The 27,540-nt window shown below is 39.4% G+C and overlaps 1 protein-coding gene across 1 annotated transcript in view; it reads right to left on the reverse strand.

Moving 5' to 3' along the window:
- Nucleotides 1-27,540, reverse strand: part of atp2b2 (ATPase plasma membrane Ca2+ transporting 2) — a 298,344-nt gene that overhangs the window by 247,830 nt on the left and 22,974 nt on the right. The window lies entirely within an intron of this gene.

Raw genomic sequence — 27,540 nt, forward strand, 5'->3', positions numbered from 1 at the left:
TATGGCAAAATTGGTATCTATCTTCTCGGCATGAGCCAATGAATGTATTATGACCAGTCTCATTACAATAGGCTAATTTAATCAAAAGTTATTAGCATTTTTGTACATTTTATTACAACTTTTGACCACAAGGTGGCGCTGCCCCGAAACTTTTTGAATATCTTCGGGACATAGAGCGGAAGACACATACCGAGTTTTGTAACGATACACTAGTGCATTCTTAAATTATAGCATTAGCATTTTAAACCGTAATACTGCATTGAAGTCAATGGGAATTTCATGTTTTGTTTTATTATAGCGCCACCAAGAGGCACAATCCCACCAATTTTTTTATGTGTCCTCGTAGTGAGCCCATACATATGTGTGTCAAGTTTGGTGAAAATATTTCATTTTGTTTTGGAGTTATAGACATTTATATGAAAAAACACGTAAAAAAGGACTGACACCTGACTTTGATTGGATTTTACTACCCCTTACTATCAATATTTTGAGATTTGGGCATTAGCGTATAGCTATCGACCTATGTTTCCGAACTTCTGAGGCTGGTTTCGTCTCGATCGGACTAGCGGTTTCGAAGATATCAGCAAATGTTTTTTAAGCACTAAATTACAACTCTGCGCAAACCATATGCCGAAACCTGGCAAGTCTGGTATCGTTGGAGTCGGCAAGGATTCAGGAGACCAAAAAACACACTCCCATCAAAATATGTCAACCACACCCAAAGTTATAAGCGTTTGAAAAAAAAAATTCTCCACTAGGTGGCGCTGTTTCGAAACTTCTCAGGCTACTTCAGGGCATCGTGGTGATGACCCATACCAAGTTTCATAACAATCTGTTCATGCGTTCATAAAATACAGCATTTTTGCACATAATTCAAAATGGCCGACATCCAAAATGGCCGACATGGTAAAATTGGATATCAGTCGACTCGGCATGACGCCCTGAATCTAATGAGACCAATTTTATGATTTTTGGATAAACGGTTCAGAAGTTATAAGCCAAAATAGGCATTTTTCGTATCTCCGGACAGGTAGGTGGCGCTGCGCCGAAACGCTGCATGTTGCTTCAAGTCATGCTTGTGATGACATGTACCAAGGTTGGTTTGAATACGATAAAGCGTTGCGGAGATATAGCCTTTAGTGTGTTTTTGCAACCTCCACGTAAAATTTGTTTGTGCGTTTATTGAAAACGATTGGACGAATCAACTTGAATTCCATAACTTTTTGTCAACATGCTCTGAAGATGATCTGTTTCAATTTTCGTGAAAATCGGAGCAACGGCCTAGGAGGAGTTCGAAAAAGTAGGTTTTTCAGAAAATTCAAAATGGCGGGAAAATTTGCATACCGGAAAATGACATCATAGGGTGAAATCGAATCGGCTTGAGCCAAGGAATCCGATGAAAAAAGAAATTTGTTTCTAGCCCTTAGGGGTCAAAAGTTATAAGCATAAATATGAGTGAAACTTTGGACAGGTGGTGGCGCTAGAGGGATTGAGTTAGAGGCACCAAATTTGCTATAGTGACAGCTCAGACTGGCCTCTATGAGTGTGCCAAATTTCACAACTTTTTACCATACGGTTCTATGGGCTGCCAGAGACTCCTATGGCGGAAGAAGCAGAATAATAATAATAGGAACACTAACAATTTCAATAGGTGCCTCCGCACCTTCGGTGCTTGGCCCCTAATAATAGGAAAACTAACGATTTCAATAGGTGCCTCCGCACCTTCGGTGCTTGGCCCCTAATAATAGGAACACTAACGATTTCAATAGGTGCCTCCGCACCTTCGGTGCTTGGCCCCTAATAATAATAATAGGAACACTAACGATTTCAATAGGTGCCTCCGCACCTTCGGTGCTTGGCCCCTAATAATAGGAACACTAACAATTTCAATAGGTGCCTCCGCACCTTCGGTGCTTGGCCCCTAAATAGCTGCAAGCAGCCATTATCGGGGCCAAGCGCAAAGAAGAAGACAAGACATGCCAGCATGGCTGGAAGTCTCAAGCCAACTGCAACAATGAGCCATTAAGGACCTATTAAGTTGATTTTAGGCAAAATAGCAGTCAAATTTTAAATACAGTCAATAATAATGGTTTAATGGTTTATCACTTTCGACCAATAGGTGTCACTGTTACGAAACTGATGTGGTTTAGTCAGATTGAGATGACAATGACACATGCAAAGTTTGGTGTCAATATGTCAAAGCATTGCAGAGATACAGCCTCAAGAGTCATTTTTGCATCATGGCTCAACTCTGTTGCAGTGGTATATGAAAACTGTTTTGTCTATCAATCCGAAATCCATAACTATTTGTCAGCATGGTCTGAAGACGATACGGATCAATTTTGGTGAAAATCGGACAAACGGTCTAGGATGAGTTTGAAAAAGTAGGTTTTTAACAAATAACAAGACGGAGGACAGATAGGTTTGCAAAATATGGCACAATTGGTATCCATGTTCTCGGCATGAGCCATTGACTGTATTATGACCAGTTTCATTACAATGGGTTAATTTAATCAAAAGTTATTCGCATTTCTGTACATTTTATTACAACTTTTGACCACAAGGTGGCGCTACCCCGAAACTTTTTGAGTATCTTCAGGACATGGAGCGGAAGACACATACCGAGTTTTGTAACGATACGCTAATGCATTCGTAAATTATAGCATTAGCATTTTAAACCATAATACTGCATTGAAGTCAATGGGAATTTCATGTTTTGTTTTATTATAGCGCCACCAAGAGGCACAATCCCACCAATTTTTTTATGTGTCCTCATAGTGAGCCCATACATATGTGTGTCAAGTTTGGTGAAAATATCTCATTTTGTTTTGGAGTTATAGACATTTATATGAAAAAACACGTAAAAAAGGACTGACACCTGACTTTGATTGGATTTTACTACCCCTTACTATCAATATTTTGAGATTTGGGCATTAGCGTATAGCTATCGACCTATGTTTCCGAACTTCTGAGGCTGGTTTCGTCTCGATCGGACTAGCGGTTTCGAAGATATCAGCAAATGTTTTTTAAGCACTAAATTACAACTCTGCGCAAACCATATGCCGAAACCTGGCAAGTCTGGTATCGTTGGAGTCGGCAAGGATTCAGGAGACCAAAAAACACACTCCCATCAAAATATGTCAACCACACCCAAAGTTATAAGCGTTTGAAAAAAAAAATTCTCCACTAGGTGGCGCTGTTTCGAAACTTCTCAGGCTACTTCAGGGCATCGTGGTGATGACCCATACCAAGTTTCATAACAATCCGTTCATGCGTTCATAAAATACAGCATTTTTGCACATAATTCAAAATGGCCGACATCCAAAATGGCCGACATGGTAAAATTGGATATCAGTCGACTCGGCATGACGCCCTGAATCTAATGAGACCAATTTTATGATTTTTGGATAAACGGTTCAGAAGTTATAAGCCAAAATAGGCATTTTTCGTATCTCCGGACAGGTAGGTGGCGCTGCGCCGAAACGCTGCATGTTGCTTCAAGTCATGCTTGTGATGACATGTACCAAGGTTGGTTTGAATACGATAAAGCGTTGCGGAGATATAGCCTTTAGTGTGTTTTTGCAACCTCCACGTAAAATTTGTTTGTGCGTTTATTGAAAACGATTGGACGAATCAACTTGAATTCCATAACTTTTTGTCAACATGCTCTGAAGATGATCTGTTTCAATTTTCGTGAAAATCAGAGCAACGGCCTAGGAGGAGTTCGAAAAAGTAGGTTTTTCAGAAAATTCAAAATGGCGGGAAAATTTGCATACCGGAAAATGACATCATAGGGTGAAATCGAATCGGCTTGAGCCAAGGAATCCGATGAAAAAAGAATTTTGTTTCTAGCCCTTAGGGGTCAAAAGTTATAAGCATAAATATGAGTGAAACTTTGGACAGGTGGTGGCGCTAGAGGGATTGAGTTAGAGGCACCAAATTTGCTATAGTGACAGCTCAGACTGGCCTCTATGAGTGTGCCAAATTTCACAACTTTTTACCATACGGTTCTATGGGCTGCCAGAGACTCCTATGGCGGAAGAAAAAGAAAAAGAAGAAGAAGAAGAAGAAGCAGAATAATAAATATAGCTGCAAGCAGCCATTATCGGGGCCAAGCGCAAAGAAGAAGACAAGACATGCCAGCATGGCTGGAAGTCTCAAGCCAACTGCAACAATGAGCCATTAAGGACCTATTAAGTTGATTTTAGGCAAAATAGCAGTCAAATTTTAAATACAGTCAATAATAATGGTTTAATGGTTTATCACTTTCGACCAATAGGTGTCACTGTTACGAAACTGATGTGGTTTAGTCAGATTGAGATGACAATGACACATGCAAAGTTTGGTGTCAATATGTCAAAGCATTGCAGAGATACAGCCTCAAGAGTAATTTTTGCATCATGGCTCAACTCTGTTGCAGTGGTATATGAAAACTGTTTTGTCTATCAATCCGAAATCCATAAGTATTTGTCAGCATGGTCTGAAGACGATACGGATCAATTTTGGTGAAAATCGGACAAACGGTCTAGGATGAGTTTGAAAAAGTAGATTTTTAACAAATAACAAGATGGAGCACAGATATGTTTGCAAAATATGGCAAAATTGGTATCTATCTTCTCGGCATGAGCCAATGAATGTATTATGACCAGTCTCATTACAATAGGCTAATTTAATCAAAAGTTATTAGCATTTTTGTACATTTTATTACAACTTTTGACCACAAGGTGGCGCTGCCCCGAAACTTTTTGAATATCTTCGGGACATAGAGCGGAAGACACATACCGAGTTTTGTAATGATACACTAGTGCATTCTTAAATTATAGCATTAGCATTTTAAACCGTAATACTGCATTGAAGTCAATGGGAATTTCATGTTTTGTTTTATTATAGCGCCACCAAGAGGCACAATCCCACCAATTTTTTTATGTGTCCTCGTAGTGAGCCCATACATATGTGTGTCAAGTTTGGTGAAAATATTTCATTTTGTTTTGGAGTTATAGACATTTATATGAAAAAACACGTAAAAAATGACTGACACCTGACTTTGATTGGATTTTACTACCCCTTACTATCAATATTTTGAGATTTGGGCATTAGCGTTTAGCTATCGACCTATGTTTCCGAACTTCTGAGGCTGGTTTCGTCTCGATCGGACTAGCGGTTTCGAAGATATCAGCAAATGTTTTTTAAGCACTAAATTACAACTCTGCGCAAACCATATGCCGAAACCTGGCAAGTCTGGTATCGTTGGAGTCGGCAAGGATTCAGGAGACCAAAAAACACACTCCCATCAAAATATGTCAACCACACCCAAAGTTATAAGCGTTTGAAAAAAAAAATTCTCCACTAGGTGGCGCTGTTTCGAAACTTCTCAGGCTACTTCAGGGCATCGTGGTGATGACCCATACCAAGTTTCATAACAATCTGTTCATGCGTTCATAAAATACAGCATTTTTGCACATAATTCAAAATGGCCGACATCCAAAATGGCCGACATGGTAAAATTGGATATCAGTCGACTCGGCATGACGCCCTGAATCTAATGAGACCAATTTTATGATTTTTGGATAAACGGTTCAGAAGTTATAAGCCAAAATAGGCATTTTTCGTATCTCCGGACAGGTAGGTGGCGCTGCGCCGAAACGCTGCATGTTGCTTCAAGTCATGCTTGTGATGACATGTACCAAGGTTGGTTTGAATACGATAAAGCGTTGCGGAGATATAGCCTTTAGTGTGTTTTTGCAACCTCCACGTAAAATTTGTTTGTGCGTTTATTGAAAACGATTGGACGAATCAACTTGAATTCCATAACTTTTTGTCAACATGCTCTGAAGATGATCTGTTTCAATTTTCGTGAAAATCGGAGCAGCGGCCTAGGAGGAGTTCGAAAAAGTAGGTTTTTCAGAAAATTCAAAATGGCGGGAAAATTTGCATACCGGAAAATGACATCATAGGGTGAAATCGAATCGGCTTGAGCCAAGGAATCCGATGAAAAAAGAATTTTGTTTCTAGCCCTTAGGGGTCAAAAGTTATAAGCATAAATATGAGTGAAACTTTGGACAGGTGGTGGCGCTAGAGGGATTGAGTTAGAGGCACCAAATTTGCTATAGTGACAGCTCAGACTGGCCTCTATGAGTGTGCCAAATTTCACAACTTTTTACCATACGGTTCTATGGGCTGCCAGAGACTCCTATGGCGGAAGAAGCAGAATAATAATAATAGGAACACTAACGATTTCAATAGGTGCCTCCGCACCTTCGGTGCTTGGCCCCTAATAATAACTTTATTTTCTATAGCGCCTTTAAAGTTACATCTCAAAGCGCTTCACATAAACATTATGGACAGTATAAAATGCAATGTAAGTGCTGTGTTATCTGTGCGTATTTTGAGCTATCCGCGTGAATCTAGTCTACACCTAAACGATCCATCATCCCCGAAACAAACCATTGTGTGTGTGTGTGTGTGTGTGCGTGTGTGTGTGTGTGTGTGTGTGTGTGTGTGTGTGTGTGTGTGTGTGTGTGTGTGTGTGTGTGTGTGTGTGTGTGTGTGTGTGTGTCCACAATGTAAATGGATTTATAAACGTAATAAATTGTTTTTTTTTAAATGTAAAAATGCAGAATGTGTCTTGTGATGGGTAGGTTTAGGGATCAGGGTTGGGTGTTGGCAATCGTTATTGTGATTGACATGGCCAAATGAAATGTTTAGAATCGGTTGCAGGGCATTTCCGCTGAACTGGTTTGGAGGGAAAAAAATCACGCAAATGACATCATACTCATGTGCCTTGAAAAACTCATCACGATTGGTCGATGAGAAGCTACCAGGGACGCCCAGTAGGCGTTCTTGCTTCATGACGGGAATGCCTAAGCCACAGCTGGACCCTTCTCGTATTTTTTCCATCATGGTATCAATGTATCAAAATATTTTATTATATATTTCATTTATTTTATATATAAATTAATTCTACAACATTAAATTGTTTAAAAATAACTTTTATCTTATAACCACGTGTCCATAAATCTTCGGTCAAATATGTTACCTTGCCTTTAAATTGGTGGAATTATGTAATAAGATTATGTAAGATACAGCAAATGTTTTAGAGAAAAAACACTAGAAATAAATTACTTTTTCATTAAAAAAGTAACTTGTGTATGGCACGCACTGAACTATTCAAACAGAATGTTTTCAAAAAGATTTTCAGTTAATGAACAATTTTTTTCCTTCACTTTCTGAAGTCCAAAATGCATCTCCAATTATATACACACACATAGACGTGTTGCTTTCACAAACACAGTTCATAAAATCACTGACTAGGCCCTGTCAATGATGTAAATATCTTACGACCACACGAGAAAGCCGAATAGGGCTATAGACGTGTTGCTTCCACAAACACAGCACTCATTGTGGGACTCTCATGGCTGGTGAACATAAAATCCCAAACACAAGCCATCAAAAGTCAAATGATCTGAGTATTCATCAGGATGATTAGAGTCGTCCCTATAGGCCGACGGAATGATATTGCAGGATGCAGCTCTCAGACTCCCCGGGGCACCACTTCACTACTTATGTAATTATTATAACAGGCAATTAATTAAACTGCCTAATTGAACCGAGTAACCCCGAGAGAGCACTAGTTGTGTCCTATTTTTAGGAGGTAGCCCTCCTCTGGCCGGTTAGTCCCGTGTCCAGGTCCTGTCTGCTGGCTGTGTGTCGATAGCATCTAGCGTGGCACTTTACAGGCTTTCTGAGCACTTCTGTGGAGGCGGCCATTAACATTATCAAGTTATTTATTCTCAGAGCCTCTTTCCACTGGCCTGCATTTTCCACTCAGAAAGCTGTGCTAGCTGGGATTTTCCATTATTCTCAACACTGTGAGCATCCAGTCCCGATTCAGGCACAGCCACATCTCCTAGCCCGACGGGGTCACACTCAGCTCTAGTCAGAATATGAGTCTGTGCTCCATTGGGCTGTGATTATGGGGCGTGTTTCAACCCAACCAGGAAAGACCTCGATTGGACAGACCGACAACCAATCAGAGCAGCGGAGCGACCCATAACGTTAGTTGTCAAATGTCAACAAAACTCAACTGCACTGGGTTGCCAAGTCTGCGTGTTTTTCCAGGAGTTGTTTTCCATGTCCGCGGGTTGAAGTGACCCCAATTATGTGATATATAGACCCAGGAAAGCGAATTTTAGCAGCAACCTTGCCAAAATAACACACATTTTACCCCAAACGCCATTTTTTTCTGTTAGGGCATAATTACCATAGACATATAGATAGACGCCCTATCGAACGCTACTGCCTATTGGCCGTGGAGCCGCCATCTTGGATCAGTCACAAGCTCCACTCAGTTTAACTTGTTTGCCAAGGGCATTGAGCTGTCAGCACATTTAATTAATTATGTCTCACTGAATACCTAACCGATTTTTAGGGGTGTCCCTGACTAAGGATTTACACATTCGAATCAGAATTTTCGAATCCCTCTATAGTCGACCGATAGTCAAATCATCTATGTGTGTGTAAACCATAGACCGGAAAAAATAAACGGTTTTAACGGGTTGGAAAAGGCAGGACACTAGTCAGCAGGAGGCTAAGACTATTTTTATTTTACTTTACACACGGCACACAGCCACCACTTTTACTTTTTACACTACACATTCGTGAATTAACCGTTCTCTCATAACACTTAAAAGCCGCGATCGAAACACAGAACGTCACACAAAATATATAAAAGAACATTTTGATAAATAAACCTAAAAACAATACATGCCTAGAGAGGAAAAGAACACTGAGTGCGTTTATATGCACGTTCTTAAGCCGATTGTGCCTAAAGGGGTCTCACACCGGACTGAAGCTCAGCGCCGTGTCTCAAGGATCTCACACCAGGCAGACGTGAACATTATATAACGTTACGCGCGAGCTCAATTTTGAATCGACTTCTGACAGAAGAGCTGCACGATGAGTGTATCTTGTACCACAGGGTGAAATCAGTATGTGCATTCACGATTTGATATACATTTTAATCGCCGCGGACAGGCGTCGAATGCTGCCGTCGGTGTATGTGTTCGAATTTTAAAGGCGAGGCGCATCCGGTGCGAAGCTCAGTGCCCTTAAAGGGGCGATCGCTCAGCGCCGCGACACGTCTATAACACTAATATTGAGCACCCCATATTGCCAAAATGGTATGATCCTCGTTTCATAACACCCGCAAAGATTCGACCATGAGATCAGTGGTCGAATCCGGTCCTGCATATCGATGCATTGAATCTTCGACTATTAGGGGTCACCCCTACTGATTCTAATGCGAGTTTTTTTGCTGCAAAGATCATTCATGTAGCTATGATACAGGACACATGGTTCAGCGTATTTTAATATTCATAGTAGGCTTAATATTCTGATATAAGATATAAAGTATACCTATATGATGTCTATGATAATCACTCCTCTATGGACCGAGTCCAGACCGAACTGCCCGAACTCTAATGTTGTGACAAATGGCTGAGTTTGGCTGCATCCAGGCTAGACATCTCCAGTATGAACGACACAATCCTCGTCTGAGGCATCCTCAGATTCTGGTCAAGAATGGGCACCAGGTAAATGCGATATCTCCATGCGATTTCATGACGTCAGGGCTTTTGTGCAGATTATATAGATTTTCAATATTAACCTATGAAAATGCATTATGAATTTTTTTTTTTTAACTATAATAACAATCTAAAAACAATTTGCTGGGTTGTTTAACTCATTTTTTGGTGTTTATAAATGTAAATGTAAATGATATATATATATATATATATATATATATATATATATATATATATATATATATATATAGGATACAATACATGTGAAAAATAACTTCCCACTGATCTCAACTCAAATATTTATATGCAATTAAAATGCAATTCATTTCAATTAATTAATAACAAAGCCTCTAATTAATTAGATTAATTTTTTTTTAATCGAGTCCCGGCCCTAAGAAAAATGTAACCCACTGGCAGTGTTTGTCTATATATGAAACAACCAGTTTTTAGAGTCATTGCATCATGAACATCAATTTTGCCTCTAAGTTTTATCAAATGTTAGTGTACTTGATTTGCAAAGTAGACAACAGCCTCAGTGAAGAACTTGAGATGAAATATGAGACATGATGTGATGTGAAGATAAAGTGCTTATAGCATATTTCCAATCAAACTGTGATTTTGATTAGCCTGACGTCCTCATACTCAGATTCTAGTCCTTATATGAGTCTGATACTGCTTTCATTGGGCTGTGATTATGAGCTGTGTTTCAACCAACCCAGAAGAAAATGCTTCTGCACTCAGTCAGATAGACCAACAACCAATCAGAGCAACGGAGCAACACTATGGTGTCAACAGAACTCAACTGCACGCTGGAAAAAGTAGATGATGATGATCAGTGTAAACGATCTTTGCCAGTGTTGTAAAAATGAATTTAAGGACACACAGATTTTCAGAGAAATAGTAAAGGTGAATGCATATACGAACATTCCCCTTTGAAGTTCAACCCAAGCGCTCTTTGGTGACGTGAATGATTACGTTACTGTTTATCATCTGTCCATCATCTTATAAAGTCCAGCCTGACGATTTCATTGGTCAGATCATCTCCTGCTCCACATGGATCAAGTCCAGACGGAATTTCCTGAACTCAAATGTTGTGGGCGGGGCTAAATTCGGCTGGCATCCAGGCTAGATTCTGATGCTTAAAGTGTGCAACTATTTGTATATTCAATTAAATTAGCACATCATGTATTTACTGTAATGCATATAAACTGTTAGACATTGTTTGACTCACTAAATATTGAGAGAGTGGAAGTGTTTTGAATAAAGCCAAAAGAGCTCATATTAGAAAAATCACCCACACATAACACATTTTAGCACAGTTATATTTGAAATGAGTATTTTCAGGATGAAGAAATGCACTAATATTGTCAAAACATATTTTGAGTGGCTGGCTAGCTCTGGGAAGTGTGAATATCTCCCGGGCTGCCACGGATGGCCACATTAAGTGAACGTGTACTGGAGGCATGATAACAGCCACCAATCAGCACAAATATTATATATATTATACACATATTTTAGGTCTGTAAATATATCACTCTGTGTGGCAATGTGGCGTGACAGATCTCTCCCTCTTTACTACTAGTTATAGCACTAAATAAACATGAATGAACATCAGAAGGATTCAGAACAACTTACTGAATCAATCATGTCTCATGTAATCGATCAATCAGTGTTCAACCATGGAAAGACATCAATAAAACAGCTTGAGAACACTATAACGTCATATTTACCTCAGGAAAGCCCTTCAGTAACTCAATAGTTAGCAAGACAAGACTTCTACATCAAAGTGGAAGTTGTACAGTCTACAAGTTTTACATCAAATCACATTAATGATGTTAAATCAGACAATGCATCTGCAATTTAGTGATATCCTTGCAGTCTTCTATTTTTTAAAATAAAGAAAACAAACTCGGCTTCAGTGGACAACTTTCTGAAGCACGTAACAGAAGAAAAAAACTCAGCGATTACTGCCTGCTTTCCACACAGACATGAAAAATGTATCTATAGAAACCCGCCTACTTTTAATTGCCTATGTTGCTTATTTGGCGTTAAATGCATTACATAATTCACTTTGGAATGTAAATCGTAGAATGTTTCAGAAAAGCAGGACTTGAACTCCAGGAAATACGGTAAATATTTAGCAAATTAGCAAATTATTAGCTAATTATTTTGCGGACCCCATTTTGAAAACCCCTGGTCTATTTCACGGTGCATCAGACTGCCATAAGACCAGCACTGTCATCAGTAAGATCTGATGTTGACCTCTGACACTGGCGTGACCCCTGAGAGCGCAGACGCTCAGCTCTCAGACAGGCAGCTTCATCACTGCAAAAAATGCTTTTCTTACTTAGTATTTTTGTCTTGTTTCTAGTCTAAATGTCAAAAAATTCTTACATTAAGAAACATTTACTAGACAACTTAAAATGATTGTCTTGTTTTGGGAAAAGATAACTCAAAATGAAGAGAGTTTTTGCTTAAAATAAGAGAAATAATCTGCCAATGGGGTGAGAAAAATAAAGTTGTTTTAAGATTATTTTACTTACCCCACTGGCAGATTATTATTATTTTAAGCAAAAACTCTCTTCATTTTGAGTTTTTAGATGTTTGGACTAGAAACAAGGCAAAAATACTAAGTAAGAAAAGCATTTTTTGCAGTGCAGGACTAGAGAGGAAACACTAACCGAACCTCTCCTAGCCATTGATCATTGAGGAAAAAGGTTTCTCTGGCCAGAGCTCATATTACAGATGGCATCGACTTTCTATCAGTGTGCTTGTGATCAATAAACACACAACTGTGACTGAACATCAGTGTTTAATGTGTCAAACACACTGTTGGTCTCTGAGCATTGCCTACATGGCAACTACAGACTACACAATGCTGTTAATCAGCCATACTTGGTGGAAGAAATGGTTATTGTGATCATTAAAATGGGTCTATTAATAGTCAAAACAGCCCAGATCTGTTAAAGGTGTGCTGTGGTATCTGGCATCTAAGATGATAGCAGCAGATCCTTTAAGTCCTGTAAGTTGCGAGGTGGGGCCTCCATGGATCGGGCTTGATTGTTCAGCTCATCCCACAGATGCTCGATTGGATTGAGATCTGGGGAATCTGGAGGCCGAGTCGACGCCTCAAACTGGTTGTTGTGCTCCTCAAACCATTCCTGAAGCATTTGTGCTTTGTGTCAGGAGCATTATCCTGCTGGAAGAGCCACAGCCACCAGAATACCGTTTCCATCAAAGGCTGAACATGGTCTCAGCAATGCTTAGGTAGGTGGAGCGTGTCAAAGTAACATCCACATGGATGGAGGACCCAAGGTTTCCCAGCAGAACATTGGCCAAAGCATCACACTGCCTCCGCCGGCTCGCCTTCTTCCCATATGCATCCTGGGGCCATGTGTCCCCAAGGTAAGCCACACACACACACACACACACACCCGGCCATCCACGTGATGTAAAAGAACACGTGATTCCTCAGACCAGGCCACCTTCTTCCATTGCTCCGTGGTCCAGTTCTGATGCTCACGTGCCAATGTTGGTGCTTTCGGTGGGGTCAGAGGTCAGAGGTCACCCTGACTGGTCCATACGCAACAAACTGAGATGCTCTGTGTATTCTGACAGCTTTCTATCAGAACCAGCATTAACTTCTTTTGAATCATTCATTCAAGAGATTTGTTCAGAAACACTGATTCATTCAGTAATGAAACACGAGTCACTGAATCATTCAGTCAATCATAAAATTACATGTTATTTTGATTAGTTATCTGTTCAGAATCATGCAGCTCTATTAGTGTTCACACTGTTTTGCAGTTTTGCTCTTTAAAGGTGCAGTGTGTAATATTTATGAGGATATAATGACAGAAATGCAATATAATACACATAACTATGTTTTCAGTGCTGTATAAAGACATAATTACATAATGAGCTGTTATGTTTTTATACCTTAGAATGAGCCATTTCTATCGACACACACTGCGGGTCCCTTACAGTGAAGTGCCGTCATGTTTCTACAGTGGCCCTTAAAGGACAAACTTCTCTACTAGTCTTTTTTAGGCTAAAAAAATCAAATCTGAAATTTCATATACAAAATATATTTGAATTTATATAAATACATTCTTCTTCTTTGTATCCCTTTCACACGTACGATCACACATTCACACATGTGATCAGAACGGTCAGTGCATCACGTTCATTCAAATGTGCTTTCGCGTTGGCCCGCACTGAGCCAGAGACAGGCGCACTGAGAGCTGTCATATATTACAACTTTTCAGTGTTTTCAGCCACATAATGTTTAGTTTGGGTTTCATACATATACGTACTAAAAAAACAATACATTTAGAGTTTGTAAAATACACAATGATAAAAAATGAAGAGGCAATAATAATCCTTTCCATTATAATTAGTTTTATTCATATCAGATACACATTGTGTCAGTAACTTTAAAGTTTACTCTATTCTTCTCCCAGTTCACCTGCCACTTACTTTTATGTATTTTGGGAGAAGTGGATGAATTCACGTCTTGTAAATCCAACAGATCCGATTTTCTGAACTGCGGCTGCGGCGGTGATGGCGGCGCCCATCGTGCATACAGCTCAACTAACGCAATCGTTAAGGTGTTTAAACAACAAAACACTTCCACTTGTATATATTTGACAATCGGAATATCAGATAATTCATGCCATATCTAACAAATTTCTGAATATTTTGAATAAAAAAGGAAAAATGACATAAAAGCAGATCATCATTCATTCAGCTCTGTTGTTGCTGCGGTGTGTCACATGACAAGCAATGACGCGTCACCATGGAAACCATAAAGTGACACATTAATAATGGTCGCTTTGAAAAACCCATGCTGGGGGGTCAGCCAGAATGTTTTACATTTGCGTGTGAAAGAGTTAAACATATGAGCGGATTAATAAAATTGTAAATTAATTTTAGATAAATATATATATATATAAAATTAACCATAAAAATCCGTCTCACATCAGTAACTGTCATGACGTCCTCACCGGGGTCGCGTGACTGTGCAGTTGGCTACATTGTTTTATAATTTAACCACGAAAATACATTTGATTTCACAAAGAGCAAGAAACAAGCAACAGCAGCATGGATCGTTTTTTAAAAAGAAAAGCCCCACAAGAACCGGACAGTTTTTACTTTGAAATGGAGTATTATGCTCTGTTCATTACTGTCCGGTCTAAATAAACAGGACATTTGCATTTAAATTTGGGTTATGCAGTGTTTTTAAAATATATTTTAAACTGGGGTGCCTTGAAATTTTATGCACTTTTGAAAGGTGCCCTGACTGAAAAAAGTTTGAGAAAGGCTGCACTAGAGGATAGCCAGACTAACATTTACAGACACACAGTATATTTGTAGTAGATTACATGTCTAACTAGCATCTCAAAGTGGGTCATTTTCAAAGGGACTGCCACGCAAAACACAAATCTGCCATTAGAAACGGCACAAATACCTCACAAAGCTTTCATTTTAATGGCATTATGAAGCTAAACTGGTGAATCTGCACGTCTCGCACAATCCCAAATGTTTCCAGAAAGATCCCACAAGAAATAAATCTGCAGTCAAAACACGTTTGGATCAATGAACAGAGAGGTAAATAAAACCACAGCCGTAATTAAAGACATATGATCTGCTGCCTGAGAACATTAATGCTTTCATAAAGAGATTAAACAGCAAATGGAGACAAAGACCATAGTAATCTCACATGTGTGTCCCCCATAGAGTCTCAGTTGTGCTCAAAATAGATATTTCAGATTATTTCAGATATTTCAATTTGAACTTGTGTTAAATTTAATAAAGGGGACATATAATGCCCCTTTTTACTATCTGTAATATGCCTCTGGTGTCTCCAGAATGTGTGTAAAGTTTAAGCTCAAAATAACCTACAGATCATTTATTATACCATTTTGTAAATGTCCATTTTTGAGTAGAAGGACACACATGCTGTTTTTGTGCATTGTGGCGAGGTGAACGAGCGAGGGACATGGGAGGAGCGAGTGAGACCAGGGACGTGATTGCGAAGGAGCGTCACCTGCGAGCCACATCGGTCTCGAGTCCTCTCATGAGGGAGCTCGGAGGCATTTAAGGACAAACGACACCAGTCAAGGACGAGAGAGGACCAGCCCTGGACTTTACGTTAAATTATGTTTTGTGTGTGCGGGCAGTCGTCCATGAGGGGCTGCCCGCGGTTTACTCTCGTTTTGTTTATTTATTTTGAATAAAAGTTGTTGAATGTTCGCCGGTTCCCGCCTCCTTCCTTCCCATCTACGAACGTTATTACATGCATGTATCTTTAAATGCAAATGAGCTGCTCCTCCGCCCCCTATCCAGAAAAGGGCGGAGCCTGTACGCTCCCAAACACTAAAACATCCGTTTGGATTTGATGATCACCTCTATCACACTCATGTGACACTGCCGTTCTTCATCATCATGAGAGTTTATGATCTGACGCGTTTTAAAGCCACATCAGTCTGAACTTCTGATATATGGTTTCTCTGAGCACGCACACACACACACACCTGAAGCACACACACAGAAAGCTAGATGTCAGACGAAGCGTCCGTGAACATTAAACTAAGTTCTCTTTCACATCTTAATGCGCTTAAACTGTCAAACACACACAGTTCACATAAACACAGTCAGTTATGTCTGTGAATGTAAAGAAATGGCATGTGTGTATTAGATCTGTGTGTTAAAGTGACATCAGTGTAATGTACAGTACCTACTGCTGTATCTGCTGTTGATATGAATCAAACAACAAAAGAGCAACAGAAAATCACTCACGGCTCTCGACTGAATAACTTTAGTAGCTTTAAGAACACATTTCTTACTTTGAGAATGCTCTGGTGAAGAGATAAACATGACAGATGGTGTACAGCTCACTGAGGGGCGGAGCTATGCAAATAGGACGGGGTCTGTCAGCAGTTGTGGGTGGGGTCTATGCCAATAGGGCGGAGTCTGTCATCCATTGTGGGCGGGGTCTATGCTAATAGGGCGGATCTGTCAGCAGTTGTGGGTGGGGTCTGTGCTAATGGGGCGGATCTGTCAGCAGTTGTGGGCGGGGTATATGCTAATAGGGCGGAGTCTGTCAGCAGTTGTGGGCGGGAGCTATGCTAATAGGACGGGGTATGTTAGCAGTAGTGGGCGGGGTATATTCTAATAGGGCGGAGTCTGTCATCTGTTGTGGGCGGGGTCTGTGCTAATAGGACGGAGTCTGTCAGCAGTTGTGGGCGGGGTCTATGCTAATAGGGCGGGTCTCTCAGCAGTTGTGGGCGGGGTCTGTGCTAATAGGGTGGGTCTGTCAGCAGTTGTGGTTGGGGTCTGTGCTAATAGGGCGGAGTCTGTCAGCAGTTGTGGGTGGGGTCTTTGCTAATAGGGCGGAGTCTGTCAGCAGTTGTGGGTGGGGTCTGTGCTAATAGGGCGGAGTCTGTCAGCAAACATAGGTGGGCCTGTGTAATGTGACGTTACACTGCTAGAATCTGCAAACGGTTTGTTCCGAGACACTGCTTATGATTTATGGGGATAAAAAAAAGAGGAGCAGGTATATTTTTTACCATTATAGGGTGGTTGTGCACACACACTGCCGATACACATTTGTGTTAAATGAATTTTGCATAATATGTCCCCTTTAAAACCGAATCACAGCATATTAATGTTATAGCTGTTATAGCTCCATAGTACTTCTGTGCATGAACAATTGAGAACAAAAGGTATTTAAATGACACACAGGGAGAAAAGCACAGCTTCTTTTCTCAGGGTTATTTAACCTCTGTATGTTAAGCATGCAAACATGGCGTAGTATTTCAGACTTATAGTAAGGCATCGGTTAGCTTTCTAACTAGAAAACAGCAACATCAGAGCGTGCGATTACCTAACACACTCAAACACAGCAGGCTGAGACCCAGCTAATAAAAAAACGTGTAAAAACGCTGTGTGAACAGTGATTGGCAATGTTTCTAAAACGTTCAAATGTCTAGTTTACAAGTGATTAGAACATTATTTAAAAAGGTTATGCTAACCTTACTTTTACTCACAATATAACATTCTTTGAATGCCTGTAATATTCCAAGAAACTTAACGCTAACGTTCATCAGGCAAAAATGACATCAAACATCATCTAAAATATGTTATAAGAAGGTTTTATCTTAACACGTACATAACCTTTATAAATCATCAGTGGAAGTTGCGAGAGCGTTCCCTGTTTGCCTGGCATTACTTGATTTTAAGGAAAACATCACAATAATCTCCCTTAAATTTCTGACCAGCCTCATGAACAAACAGTAAATAACTAATTTTCAGGAAGAACGAAAAGTGAGAAAAGCACTTACTTTGGAGCATCTGAGAGCCATAGAGCATTTACATGAACATCCTGTGGCTGCAGCACTAAAAATAGAGCGGCCGGGCCAGTTTGCACTTTTCCATGCGTCCAAAGGATTTGTCATGAGAGCGGGACACTGGGAAGGCCCAACCAGACATCAGGGGCGGTGCGGTGAATGCGGTCAGATCTGAGACGCCCGCTCTGATGGCATAAGGTCAAGCAGGAGTAACAGCTGTGTGTGGATCCGTCGGCAGGTGATGGTGTGTTGCAGGAGAGAGTTTGTGTATCAGAAACACAACCGCATTATCCCCACAAATCCTACCTAATCTGAGCCTCAAAAGTCATTACGCCATACCTATTGAGCAAAAGGTTATTCGAAATTAATCCCGCCCTCCGTTTGCACTGGGGCTGAAGGATGTCCTCTATCATATGGAGTGTTTAGAAGGATCTGCTTCCCAGGGATTTATGGAAGCTCATTTGAGTCTAGGGTGTAACTGACACAAAAAAGTTTAACTGTTGCAATGTTTATCAGCATAAAAAAACATTATATTCGTTTTGTATAGTGCATGTTCTCACTGAAGGACTCACTGAGCTCTTCTTAAAGGTGCACAATGTAACAATGGAGTTTTGGTTGTGCTTATGGTCTGTGCAGATGAATATGTTTCTCCTGCTGCTCATAAAACATTCACTACTAGTCTTAAGAGATATAAGTTTAGATGGAAAGGGTCTCAAGCTGACTAATTACTGTAGCGTTATCCATTAATAGACACACTTACTTCCATGAGAATAAACTCCGGCACAGCTACAACAACCATTATTCGCCTTATTCACCTGGCGGTCATTTTGAATACTCTAACGCCGTTGAGGGGTACACAAACCCGGAAGCTGGACTCCGATACGGGACTAATCAGTAGCAGCATTCAGTGTCACTGCACTTCGTCACTCAGGAAAAAATACAACAGAGGACAAACCTTTCACCGTTTTCCGGAGGATAAGGGATTAAATGGAGAGTGGATAAAAAAAATATCAGAAGGGATCCTGGTCGTAATTTCTGCACTTTACTGAAGATGAAGTTCGAAAGACTCAAGCAATAGCAAGACTGGGACATGTCAAGTCAGCTTTATTTAGCGCTTTTACAATACCGATTGTTCCAAAGCAGCTTCACGGTGTTAAACAGGTGTTTTTTCATTAAGGGTGCTTTCACACCTACCTTGTTTGGTCCGGATTTTCTGACTTTTCAGTTTGGTACGAACCAAAATTACAGATGTGAAACCTCCCTTTGGACCACGGTCCAGACCAAACAGACGAAATTTGGTCAGACGAAAAGAGGTAGTCTCGGTCCGGACCAAACTGAACAAAGGTTCGGTTCATTTCTTGTGTGAAAAGCATTTTCTGTATAGTTCGGACTTTCAGACCATTTACAGGAAGTTCTGGTGTAGGATTAGTGAAAAAACTGATTAAACTCACAGCACACGCAGTGATGGAGCCGCAGCATTATAAACACAACCGCTCAGTCAGCTCGAGTGAACAGTGTGCTCTGCTTGATTATTTATTTTCAAGCTTATATATATATATATATATTCTCATGTCTGTGAGAAGTAGCCGTATGCTGAGTTTCGGTTTATTTATGAGACCGCTCCATTTCATGTGCAACGCAAATGATCGCTCCGTCACGGTTTGTCTGCTATATTATTTATTAAAGCTTATTTATTAAATTCAGGCAAATTATGAAACATTTATTAAATTTAAGATACAATTTATTCAAAGCTTTCTACAAAACAAAACTTAATGAAGTGGCCAAATCATTTCTGACCCGATGTCTTTGACATATATTGCACATCTGTGCGCATTTCATAATCAATATAGCCTAGATGAAATTTAAAAATAACATTATAATATTTAAACATAACTATAAAACAAAATACAAAAAGTTTGGCTAAAAAAGTAGCCTAGTCTTCTCCTTCTTTACCTGTCGGCGCCCATATAATGTTTGCACAACGAGGACGTTCATTTGGTGGATTTGCCTCGAGTATAGTTGGTGCCGCAGAGAGTAATGCCATAATATTAAGAGTATTGGCAATGATATGCGTCTGTTCATTTATTCTTGTCAAAGTTAGCCGCTGAATTGACAACACACTGACGTCAGACGCACGTCCGCTAACAAACCAATCAATGTTCAGATGCAGCCCACATAGATGATGACGACAGGACGCCAGTGCGAGTGTAAAGTCCTTTAGTGCGCTCGCATAACTGCAGTGTGAAAGAAAACCAAAACGAACCAAATGCATACAATATATCAAAACACGAACTTTGGTTCGGACCTTGGTGCAGACTTTCAGGTGTGAAAACGGCTTTAGATTTGTGGGTCAAAGATTTCTTTGTGAGATTGCACCCAGTACACGATCCTCCTCGGGCATCATACGAGCCTTCCTGAAGAGTTATTTAACCCAATGACACGTGGAGCCATCAAACAGAGCCTCCTGCTGTGAGGTCCAGGGTCTGGATGGAGAAGACATGTGAAGGCAGCTGTAGAGTCCGAGTGGGCTTCCCATGCCCTTTGGGCCGGAGCTGGACGTCACCCACAGGCCAGGCCAGCTTTAAATAGCATGCCCTCCCACCACAGATATTATTAGTAAGCTACATGTGCTGTCCAGAGCTCACGATGAGCAAACCAAAACCCTGGACCTCCTCATTGCCAAACTCCTGTCTTTATAAGCCCAAATTCCTCAGTCGATACTCCAGATACTTTTATTGTAAAAGGGTAGTTGACGTGACATGGCTTTTTCACTGTCACAGAAGATAAAACATAATTTATTTCACATTTTTATAATTTAGAATACTGTAAATGGTTAAACATTTTCTTGGTTTACATGAATTTGTTGTTTTGATACCCAAGTTATTGTTAGTTTTTTTAGAACTTTGAGCCAAATCTCAAAATTGTCCTATGGTGTGACGGTAGACAACATTATTTCATAAATATGACATTTTATAAATAAAGAAAATAATGTTTAAAAATCTTAATGAACACTCCTGGCATAATTGTGCAAGTGTCTATTTCACTAAGTGGCCATCACTTTTCATATACATACATTTCTAAAAGTGTAGGAATTTCATAAAGTTTGTCACAGGAAAAAATGTCCTTTGGTGTTATGCAAAAACCTGATTTTAATTTGGGCAATATCATGGACAACTACATTTAATTAAAAGACCCCACTCAAGGTCATGTGACTGAAGACCCCTATGAAAGCCATGAGAATTGCACGGGGTAAGTATTTCTCTCAGAATTGTTTAAATATTTAACTATGTTTTAAGATCACTGAAGTTGTTAAGTTTTTTTGTCCTTTGGTGTGACACCCCTAAATTACATTTTTTTTATTTAAATTTGTATTTTTAACAGCAGGACTATGTAATATTATGCAAATATATCATGCTAATTGCTAATGACAGTTCAGCTAGTATTAGCATTGTTATTAACTGCCACAAAAGCTCTAATGTCCTATGGTGTGACAGGAAATGTCCTTTGGTGTGACACTTTGGCTTGTCACACCATAGGACACAGATGTCACACAATAGGACAAGACCTCCTTAAGAAGCTATTAAAGCAAATAGATCAAGTTTGTTTACATACTTTTCATTCTTTTTTTTACCAGTTTTGATGATTTTAAATTCAATAATGACTTACATTTTAATATTTATTGTCGTTTTTTTGGAGACTACATAAAATGTTCTGAAGTGTTACTAAAACAACTATAATGTATAATGTAACAACTATAAACAAATATAAAGTACATAAATACAGAGCTACTACATATAATGCTACTTAACTTTTTTTTTTAGAACAGAAAGAACTGAGGGAGAGATGAGTGCAAAAGAGAGGATCAGACAGTATAGGGAGCGAATTAAAAGGATCCACAGAGAGAGGCAATCCTAAGAGAACGACGGAGAAAGTAAATCAAACTGAAATGTTGCCATATACATCTAAAAATAATTCAGGGATTCTACTGAGTGACTAAATGACAGCTTATTATTCAGTATCAGAATAGTCCTGTGTGAGGTTCAGGTTCAACAATAGTTACATGATAAGCTTGTTATTACAGAATAATAATCTATATTGTGTTTTATAAGAAATTGACAAGTAAGTGGTTACATTTGTAGGGAAAACACAGTAGGTCATGAGTTCATAATTGAGTATACATTACATTAATTTCTCTGTTGATCAATTCATCAATATTCTATCATTATTTAATCATGAAAAGAAGACTCTCGGGGAATTGGATACATTCAACATTAAAGTCCCTTGTCACAAATTAATGTCACTGTTACTGTTTAACTGATGAATTTTGCAGTTTGACAATGTCACAGTATTATTTTGAAATGTTATGAATTTCTCAAAGATACTATATGCATCAATGTTTCCTTATTGATGCATAAGTATCAAAGTTACTTTTGGTGTGCTATGTTTTGCACAGTTTATATTGTTGACAAATAAAAACAAATGTCCTCCTTTGTAATTGTTACAATAAACACTACATATTCTTACTCTTTTTATGCAATGACTTTCTTTGTCCTATGGTGTGGCAAACATAAAACAACAGAAAAATATAATTATTTAAAATATCTTTATATATTTTATACAGAAAAATAGAACAGATTTATGAAAAAAGAGTCAAGTTTGGCATTAGGGGAGTTACAATAATATCTCCTCTTAGATAGGTACGATTTCAAACAGTTTTGTAAGGTTGGCGAAAAAGTTTTATTGACATTCGTAGGGAAAAGTTTTTCAACTTCATCTATTCATGGTGAAAATGATTCTAATTAGTACTTTCATGTAAAATAAATATCACTTTAAGAAAATAATGTTTTAATAATGTGAACAAATCTGTCTCAAGCATTTATTTTGTTATTTAATATAATTTCTTAGTACTTTTTAAATGTCACACCATAGGACACATTTACAGTACTGTTGAGTGAAAAAGTGACAAAAATATGTGAAGTCATTGACAAAATGAGTGACCAGTACTTTTTTCTGAAACTGCAGTTTTCATACTCCACAAATATATGTATTATTTCTTAAAAAGTTATGTTTTCCAAAAAAAGTACTTTTTCTTGGTCATTTGTCAACTACCCAAAAGCAAAGCCACACACCGCTTCCCACAATTGCGATGTGTTTGAGTCTGTTTTCATAGTCAAGACTATAGAGACAGAGCGACACCCGTCATAATCTGAAGCCACGCCCACCGTTGACTTTCTATTGCGGGAAGCGCCTCCTTGTCATTTCAGACTTATTACAAAAAAACGAACAATGTCTAAAAGCTGAAATGTGACAAGGTGTACAGAAAACAATTAAAGAACCCAGGAACAAAAACCCAGAAGTTTTTATAAGCTGTTGACCCAAAAAATGAGCATTTCAGGACAAAAAAGTGGATACAGGCACTAGACACAGAGCGCGAGATGCTATATTACACCGAGAACTACGCCCACTGGAGGGGAACGTAATCAGAGACAGGAAATATAATACATAAAACTGACATTTGGATATTTGAAAACATGTTTACTGCACACGTAGGCATACTGAGTGTCCGGATCCCAAAATTAACCCATTCTTCCTGCCGAAGCTTCACATCTTATTGCTTGCGTCCACTTTAGTCTCCTCAAACGCTCGTTTTTGGGGTCAACAGCTTATAAAAACTTAGTTATGTGTTTTTTAGCTTGTGTGCTGCACACCTAGTCACATATCAGCTTTTAGACATTGTTCTGTTTTTTGTTATAAGTAAAAAAAGACGACGTGACCGATTCACGCAATACAAAGTCAACGGAGAGAGTTTGCTCATAACTTTGAGAGAACCTGAACATTAACCGAAGAACTGAATCCCTCACACTCACTGATGACAAATGTAACCACACACCGTAACTATTTTTCATAATGATTCTTATAAAAGCACACACAGGTGAATATTAATGAATGTTAATACCCCCAACTTAAAAGTTGACAACCCTGCCATTGACCAACACACACCTGCTCTAAAGTCAATAGTGCAGTCTTTCTGTGTTATTTAAAGGGTGTGTTAGTGATATGAGCGTATAGGCAGTGCACAACACACACACACATTCTGATTATAACACACACAGGGACAAGCAGCAGCACACACACATTTTTAAATATTAAGAATCATCCATGGTGCGAGCACAATTGGCTTTTAAAGGGAAAGGGAGATGAGACTCTGATTGGTTTATTGCATTACGCCCCAAACACACCCATGACTCATTAAGATACGAGGGACGACCCTTTTAGACCATGAGCCTGGCGTACTGATCGTTTTTCCCGTCATTAAACTAGCAAACGTGGATTCGGACATGGCGCCGTGAGCTTCAGACCCTGAGCTCAGATCAGTAAAATAGGGCCCAACATGTGTATGGAACACCTAACACGCATGTGCATGACATCACCACTTCCACAAATTCACATTTTGGTAGTTTACATGGAGTCGATAACGCTATCTGTTTCAAAAACTAGCACTTGCTCTTATTTTCTTTTCGCTTGTAGTTGGAAGCGGTGTCGTGGAGACCTCCCTCAAGTCTTTACTCTATTTAGTAAAAATCATTACATTATTGGTGCACGTAAACACAGACAGTGTCTTGTAACTCTAATTTAATTTATCAATTAAATGTCAGAATTTGACATGAAAGACGCATGCATCTAATAAGGTTAGAAAAAATGCCCTTAACTGGTAACTGTTCCTGCCGACTGAAGTCACATGATAGAGTAGTCTGCCACTTCGAATATGCAAATAGATTTGTGTCAGAAAACGGCATTATTGATTTGTTCAGATGGAAATATTGATTTCCAGAAATCTCTGTTCCTTTGCCTCCAAGTGTGTTGCCTCCAAGCAACATAGTCTATTTTAGATGATTTTTAATCAAATGACACACCAATTTAGTGTTCAAACCTATCCCCGGGAAGAAGAACTCAAATATAAATGGGTCACATGACCCACAGGGGTCCATTTTGTGTCCTGTTTCAGTCATGTGCACAGGTCACATGGCTCCATATTTTCTCCAATGAAAACGGCATTTTTCACTGATTTTCTGTCCAGATAATCACCCACAAAAATATGAGTCACCTTCACTGGTTAGTAAAGAAGTATTTTCAAGACCTTTACATTATATATCATCAAATATTTTAAAATAAAGAACAAAAAACTGTGTGTTGCCTCAAGGCAACTTTGGAATCGCATAAGGCCATACCAGACACACAGGTTGGAAAAGGAAAAGAGTTAGAATTCTCTAAATATATCTGCATTTTTGCACACTATTGTAATCCATTTTTAAAATAGTAATACACATACTATAACTGCATATATTATGATCTGCACATTTTCTATAGCACTCAAAAAAGGTATAAAACACAACTGATGAGGATGAGGATGAGGATGAGGTGTCTAATGAGGAAGATGAGGCCATAGTGACAATCCGGCAGGGAGAGAGTGAGGGTGAGATCAAAGATGAAGATGAGGATGAGGATGAAGATAGATATGATAACTTGATGTGATGGCTTGATGTGATGGCTTGATGTGATGGCTTGATGTGATGGTTTGGTAACGCTTGTGTTCCACGATGATTAAATGTTGCCTGAGAGCAACAGCTGAATTTGAAATGTTACTTTTTATTAAATATGAAATTTGTAATACATTATAAACGGGATACATGGTGTCAGGTGTCTGGTTAAATAAATTGATGTTTTCAATAAATATATTAATTTTTTCTACATGAAAATGTAAAATGTTTAAATGTGTCCGTTGTGGTACAATGCTGCCTTGAGGCAACACACTTTTAAAAAATAAATAAATGCAAAAATTATGAAACTTTTTATTGCTCTTGCCCTATTTTAAGCAGGAAAAACACCACAAATATTTTTTTCCTCATTAAAATCGTATTGCGTACCAGAGAGTTAATACTCTATAATACTCTAAATAGCATATGTTTCTGAATAAAAGCAAGTAATATAAGTCAATACGCGTGTCGTTAAACAGCTCATGACTGAAGCGAACGCTGCTGTCCGTCTGACGCTTGTTTATGAATAAACGATATGAACACAAAGATCTGTCCTCAGACAGTGATATGTGCTCAACACACACACATCAGCACAGACATCAACACACACACACCAGCACAGACATCAACACACACACACACACACTAAACCAGCACAGACATCAACACACACACACTAAACCAGCACAGACATCAACACACACACTAAACCAGCACAGACATCAACACACACACACTAAACCAGCACAGACATCAACACACACACTAAACCAGCACAGACATCAACACACACACACTAAACCAGCACAGACATCAACACACACACTAAACCAGCACAGACATCAACACACACACTAAACCAGCACAGACATCAACACACACACTAAACCAGCACAGACATCAACACACACACTAAACCAGCACAGACATCAACACACACACTAAACCAGCACAGACATCAACACACACACTAAACCAGCACAGACATCAACACACACACTAAACCAGCACAGACATCAACACACACACTAAACCAGCACAGACATCAACACACACACTAAACCAGCACAGACATCAACACACACACACCAGCACAGACATCAACACACACACTAAACCAGCACAGACATCAACACACACACTAAACCAGCACAGACATCAACACACACACTAAACCAGCACAGACATCAACACACACACTAAACCAGCACAGACATCAACACACACACTAAACCAGCACAGACATCAACACACACACTAAACCAGCACAGACATCATCAACACACACTAAACCAGCACAGATATCAACACACACACACTAAACCAGCACAGACATCAACACACACACACTAAACCAGCACAGACATCAACACACACACACAAAAAACCAGCACAGACATCAACACACACACACTAAACCAGCACAGACATCAACACACACACTAAACCAGCACAGATATCAACACACACACACTAAACCAGCACAGACATCATCAACACACGAACCAGCACAGACATCAACACACACACACACTAAACCAGCACAGACATCAACACACACACACACACACACACACACACACACACACACACACACACACACACACACACACACACACACACTTAACCAGCACAGACATTAACACACACTAAACCAGCACAGATATCAACACACACACTAAACCAGCACAGACATCAACACACACACTAAACCAGCACAGACATCAACACACACACTAAACCAGCACAGACATCAACACACACACACTAAACCAGCACAGACATCAACACACACACACTTAACCAGCACAGACATCAACACACACACACTAAACCAGCACAGACATCAACACACACACACTAAACCAGCACAGACATCAACACACACACTAAACCAGCACAGACATCAACACACACACTAAACCAGCACAGACATCAACACACACACTAAACCAGCACAGACATCAACACACACACTAAACCAGCACAGACATCAACACACACACTAAACCAGCACAGACATCAACACACACACTAAACCAGCACAGACATCATCAACACACACTAAACCAG

Source organism: Pseudorasbora parva, chromosome 22 (genome assembly GCF_024679245.1).
Source record: "Pseudorasbora parva isolate DD20220531a chromosome 22, ASM2467924v1, whole genome shotgun sequence".
In the NCBI taxonomy this organism is placed as follows: domain Eukaryota; kingdom Metazoa; phylum Chordata; class Actinopteri; order Cypriniformes; family Gobionidae; genus Pseudorasbora; species Pseudorasbora parva.